Raw genomic sequence first — 6,246 nt, 5'->3', positions numbered from 1 at the left:
GGTTCTGTGTTTTCCCATGCAGACATTTTTCTAGCAGTTCTGGTGAAGCCAGTGCTCTAAAAGTTGGTTTAATGGCCATTGAAGCCTCATAAGGAAGGTTATTTTCATGGGTACAAGCTTCCCCACTTTCCTTACTTTTCAAAAATTTGAACCATTCATTAGAACAGAGGCCATGTCGAGGTGTAGTGTCTGTTGGCAAGTAACGAAACCGAATGGCCCGTACTGTTTTCCTCGTACTGTCCGAGCTTGAGAGGTCACTTCTAATTGTGGCACCATAATAGACTTGTAGGCTGTCAAGTCTCTTCTTTGTTAGTCTGATTTTACCTCCCAGTGGCTTCCCATCCTCTACTAGCTTGCCTTTATTGTCTGCAACAAGTCTTCGGAGTCGTCCTCCCGTCCTCTTCTGAATATGACCTAAGCACTCCAGTTCCTCAATATTGCAATCTTTCCCATAGGGCTGACTTTCAACTACATTCTTGAAAGCACTAGTCTCCATCTCCTAAATCTGTACATGTCTTACTCCATACTTTTGCAAAGATGTATGGAAAAAGTATTTCTTACCTGCAGCTTCCATCCCACCACTGGAGCGTGCATAATTTCTGCTACAAACAGCTTTATGGGCTTCTTGCATTCTGTTTCTTTACCTGCATCAATATATTTCTTGTGCGAGGAACATGCAGAACAATATTTAGACATCACCTCCAAGTCTAATATTTTTCCAGTGTCGACACTAACGATTGCCGAAACTCCGTTCGATGAAGTATGTGCCCCCTCTTCATCCGGGAACTGTTACGGGAAACTGCTATATCGTTGCTATTAGTTGCTTCACACATTTCTCAAAGGGAAACTGCTATATCGTTGCTATTAGTTGCTTCACACATCTCTCAAATTGCCCCCAGGACTGCCATTTTTGTGCTCTCTTCACTTCTGCAACTGCATTGAGGAGAGCAATATTCATTGCAGAAAATTTTAGGGGAGGACCAGACACGTTCATAATACCACATAAAAGGTTTCCACCATCTCTTCCAATCCCTATACATCTTAGTCCATAAGCAAATCTCATATAGATTCTATTACTGACCTTAGATGTCTTGAATGGTCTGTCAGCAACACAGTTTTGACACAAAATGTGCAATGTGCGAACCAAACCTTCTCTCTTTCCACCATCGACCAAATCCACATACAGAGCTCTTGCAGGCTTTTCTAAGTGCTTCTGCCACCATTTCCAGATCCAAAACTCTGAAACCTGTATTTCTGTCAAGATTTGTTTCTTCTGACAAAATCCCTGTCCCAAGTTTTATTTTAGATGCACTTGGAGACAAGCTAATGTTTGCATCTGCAGGCCCGACCCTAACCTCAATGTCAGTTTTTCGCTTTATATTGGAAATATGGAACGTACTATATTTTTTAAATACTTTACCAGGCCTAGGCATTGTTATAAGGGATCAACAGATTCAACCTTGCACAAAGAATGGCACACTAAATCGAGCGATACTCGAATTCCACCAAACAGAACAAAACTTGTTTACAACGCTCCACAGCCCTCTATACCACACTGATTGAACCAGAAAATGGCTCCACAGCCTTCTTTACAACACTGCTGTTATGTATACAAAAAAAATCACAGCCTTCTAAAGCTATATTTCCTAGGTTCACAGGTCAAATTCTGCAATAAAATTTTTCCTCCATTTGGTACATCGAAAAGCGGGCTTGGCACATTACGCTGCTTAGGGTTTTAATTTTTTTATGCCACTTGTAGTTCGAATTTCAAGGAAAAAATATGGGATAATAATCTGTTATATTTACTATCAAATAAGCAAATAAAAATAATTTGTAAATTTTTCATTATTTCTGCCACCATCTCCCCTTAATACAGAAAAACATACAAGGCACCAAACAATTTCGTAGAGGACCGTCAACTGAACTGGCTACGGTTACCTTAACAGATGACATACTACAATCGATAAATCGTAACTTACACGTCACTTAGTATGTGGGACAATCACAGGTACAGTAATCCATTTTGACTAATAAAACTGCAACAACTGCAAAGAATTATTAAGAAATATTTCAATCACGACTACTTTCACGGGTGCGTGTTTCGTACACCAATTTTGAACGGGAAGATAGGGCCCTCCATTATTTACCCTCAGAGAGATGTGATCACAATTTAAAATCCATAATCGTCTCCTGTAATTGACACTGCGGGATGCTGAAGCAGTCGAGCTAAAGTTACAATTAGAACTAAACTCTGCGCGCTTAGGTTCACCTGACTTCCACCTGAAGATGTGACTTAATTGTCACGAAACTAGTTGTGATAGAGTGGTCAATAAATAAATTCCTGGCAGCTGTTGTGGTTTTATTAGTCAAAATCTCAAACTGCTGCCGTCGGAAACATTTTGTGCCTCGGCTAAGTCTTCACAAAAGCCCTGCTGCTTCCAACACGTTGGCCCGTGTCCCTGCAGACACAGCTTCGTCCCTTCGGCAGTTCTCTTCATTCCGTGTACGAACGGCATCCCGTCTCACCGATCATATTTTTTAGATAGGACATTTGCGGTGTAACATCCGTCATTTTCTCTAGAATCTCGCCTTTAAAAATCTTTTATGAGAGAGTATCGTCTCTAATTAAAGGTCCGACGAACTTTGCTCCATGTCGGCCTACGACTTTGAGTTGTTCTTTTTTTCCTTATATTTCTCGTACGACTGTTACTTCTTACGAGAGGTCGTCGTAGGTGTTTTCTCGGTGTGCTCATTCCACCGGTGACTACTCTTACTTCGGGAGCCACCCTCGGCCAGTGCTATTCCTATCTCGATTTCCTCGAGACGTCTGTCCGGTTACGTCCTCGAGTTTCTCACTGCTTATTCTTATGACAGTCTTTCTTACTCTTCTTTTTTCGTCTATAACCGTGTAAGATGATACGGGGTACCACTGTCTCACTTTCCGTATCATTTCTTGCTTCCGTCCTGCTACCATTAATAGTTCAGTACTTTGACTTTTAGTATACTCGAAATTAGTTGTCTGTCTTTCCCTACTGTGAATGTGGCTTTAAACAACAATTTCCAAACAATCGTATCGTAAGCCTTTCCTAGCTTAGTAAACACTGCGTACCGTTTTCTGCCTACTTCTGAAATGTGCGTGTGGCTAGGACCTCCCATCGGGTAGACCGTCGGTGCGAGCCACTTTGGCGACCGGCTCGTATGTGAGGACGCGACTGTCACAGAGGTACTCGGCCCCCGAGCGGGGAAAATCTCTGACCTGGCTGGGAATCGAACTCGAGCCCTTCAGCTGGTGTTCTGCTACACTTACCACACAGCTGTGGTGACGGACTGTCTAATTCGAATGTTCTGTTACGCACGAAGACAGTAAAGGAACGGGAGGGGGGGGGGAGAGAGAGAGAGAGAGAGAGAGAGAGAGAGAGAGAGAGAGAGAGAGAGAGAGAGAGAGAGAGAGAGAGAGAGAGAGAATTTTGGTATATACATATGTAGACTTGTGGACGGTTGGGAATGTGGGTCTCACGGGAAACGTGCAAGGGATAAGTCCCTGCAGTCGTGCTATTCATCTGTGTCCTCGGTGGCTCAGATGGACAGAGCGTCTGCCATGTAAGCAGGAGATCCCGGGTTCGAGTCCCGGTCGGGGCACACATTTTCAGCTGTCCACATCGAGGTATATCAATAACATCTGTCGGCAGCTTAGGTTGTCAGTTAGTCATCATTTAACTTAGTTATTTAATTGCTGTGATAGTCAGGTAGGATACTACCGACACTGTAACCAAACATTATAGGATTGTTTTTCCCACTCATCTGCATTAATTTACATTTTTCTACATTCAGAGCTAGCTGTGATGCATCACACCGACTAGAAATTTCTTCGTACATCCGTAGTTGAAAGGGAGGACTGTGGGACGTCAGCTGGTATAAATTTATATTAAAAATGAAGAAACTCCTACAACTGTATTTAAGGTGTCGATTTTATTTTGGCAACGAGTTTCAACGTTGTAACATCGTCATCTTCAGGCCCGTACACTTGTTGACGTCAACTGCGTGTGGCCGATACTAGAAGTCAGTTAATACCCATCTTCCACACGGAGCACGTCCGTATCTCACCACCGACTTTGTATCAGCCGCACGCAGTTGACATCAACAAATGTACGGGCCTGAAGATGACGTTGTGACGACGTTGAAACTAGTTGCCAAAATAAAATAGACACCTTAAATGCAGCTGAAGGAATTTCTTCTTTTTTAATATAGTGGGGAAGCCAGTGGGCATTCTGGTGAGATCCTCTCCTGGAACTGCAGGTTATGTAGCAATAAGTTGATAGAGGAGCAGGAGCGTAAGACTCGTGCCCTTCAGGTGCAGTTGAAAAACGCACAGCAGGAGCTAGATAGGATGAGGAGGGGGTTGGGGAATGGGAGCTGGCTGTTGGCAAGAGATCTGCTAGGAGAAGGAGATATTCAGATAGTTTCACTATTGGTGTTTACAATAGATATGCAACTGTTGGAGTATAGTGGAGAGGAATCTCTAGTAGCTGTAGATGTAGGAAGTATGCAGCAGACCTCAGTAGTTACGGTGGCTAGGACAGTTGCAGAGTCGAAGAGGAAGAAGAAGGTCCTGCTGTTAGGTAGTTCTCATGGCAGAGGTGTAGGCCAGCAGTTGCAGGAAGTGCTGGGCAGTGAGTACCAGGTCACCAGCGTTGTGAAGCCTACTGCAGGATTGGCTCAGGTGACTGTTAACATAGGGGGGTTATGTAGGGATTTTACTAAAGAGGATCAGGTAGTGATTGTGGGTGGGGTTGGTAATAGTATTGATAGGGCTGGGGAGTATGACATAGATGGTGACCTGGAAAAGATAGCCACTCAGACTGGCAACACGGATGTGCATTTTGTGGAACTGTTTCAGCGTCACGATCGGCCTCACCTTAATACAGCCGTCAGGCGTAATAACGTGAGACTTGGGGGTGCGCTGATGACAGAAGGCATGGGTCACATTTCAGTAGTGTCGGTGGAGTCTATCAGCAGGACAGGTTTCACTAGACAAGGCCTGCACCTCAACAGGTATGGGAAGGGGAGGTTGGCAAAGCTTATAGGTGACAGCATAGGTGGGGGTGGTGGGATCACTCATAGGAAAATTCCTGCAGTAGTGGGTTTTAGAGCTGCACCTTTTTTAGATTGAAGTCAGCTGATAGGTATTCCTGCTTAAGGGAAGTCTCTCTAACAAAGAAACCACTTTCGACAAAGCTTAGGTATCCGAGTAATGAGGGAATTAGTATATTTCATCAAAATATACAACGTATTAAAGTTAGTGAACTGCTTATAGATGTTGACTCTGAAATTATTGGTATATCTGAACACTTCTTAAACAAGGAGATAATTCAGAGGCTTCGTTTACCAGGATACAGGTTGGCTGGCAGCTTTTCTAGGAGCTCTTTGCGGTGTGGGGGAGTAGCCATGTATTTGAAAAACAGCATCCCATTTGAGTCAATTGATGTTTCAAAGTACTGCACTGAAAAGGTGTTTGAATGTTGTGCAGGTGTGGTTAAATTTAGTGGAGTTAAACTTCTAACTGTTGTTATTTATAGATCCCCAGACTCCGATTTCACAACATTTTTGCTAAAGCTAGAGGAGGTTCTTGGTTCACTTTATGGGAAATACAAAAAGTTAGTTATATGTGGTGACTTAAGCATTAAGTGTATAAGTGATTGTGCAAGGAGAAGGGTGCTGGTAGACCTCCTTAATTCATATAATCTTATGCAAACCGTATTCTTCCCAACGAGAGTGCAAGGGAACAGTAGAACAACCATAGACAACATTTTTGTTCATTCATCATTACTAGAAGGGCATTCTGTTAGCAAAAAAGTGAATGGTCTTTCAGATCATGATGCACAAGTTTTAACTTTAAAAGATTTTTGTGCTGCAACACATGTTAAATATAGTTATCAAGTTTTTACGAAAGCTGATCCAGTTGCTGTAGAGACCTTTGTAAACCTTATCAAGGAACAAGAGTGGCAAGATGTTTACAGTGCTGATACAGTAGATGATAAATATAATGCTGTCCTCAAGACTTCTCGTGCTCTTTGAAAGTTGCTTTCTGTTAGTACGTTCAAAACAGGGTACTAGCACAAACAGCCAGCCTGGGTGGCTGACTAGAGGAATAAGAATATCTTGTAGAACAAGGTGGCAATTATATCAAAACGTTAGAAACAGTGAAAATCTAAATGCAGCAGCCCATTACAAACAGTATTGTAAGGT

The 6,246-nt window shown here is 42.8% G+C and overlaps 1 non-coding gene across 1 annotated transcript; it reads left to right on the top strand.

Moving 5' to 3' along the window:
• Positions 1 to 3,565: 3,565 nt before the first annotated feature.
• Positions 3,566 to 3,639, top strand: Trnat-ugu. The gene has a single exon. It is a non-coding gene; the product is annotated as a tRNA-Thr (tRNA).
• The last annotated feature ends 2,607 nt before the right edge of the window (positions 3,640 to 6,246 follow it).

The sequence above is a fragment of the Schistocerca americana genome, chromosome 11 (assembly GCF_021461395.2).
Source record: "Schistocerca americana isolate TAMUIC-IGC-003095 chromosome 11, iqSchAmer2.1, whole genome shotgun sequence".
Lineage (NCBI taxonomy): Eukaryota > Metazoa > Arthropoda > Insecta > Orthoptera > Acrididae > Schistocerca > Schistocerca americana.
The sequence above is the reverse complement of the archived record's forward strand: the minus strand, read 5'-3'. Positions and strand labels throughout refer to the sequence as shown.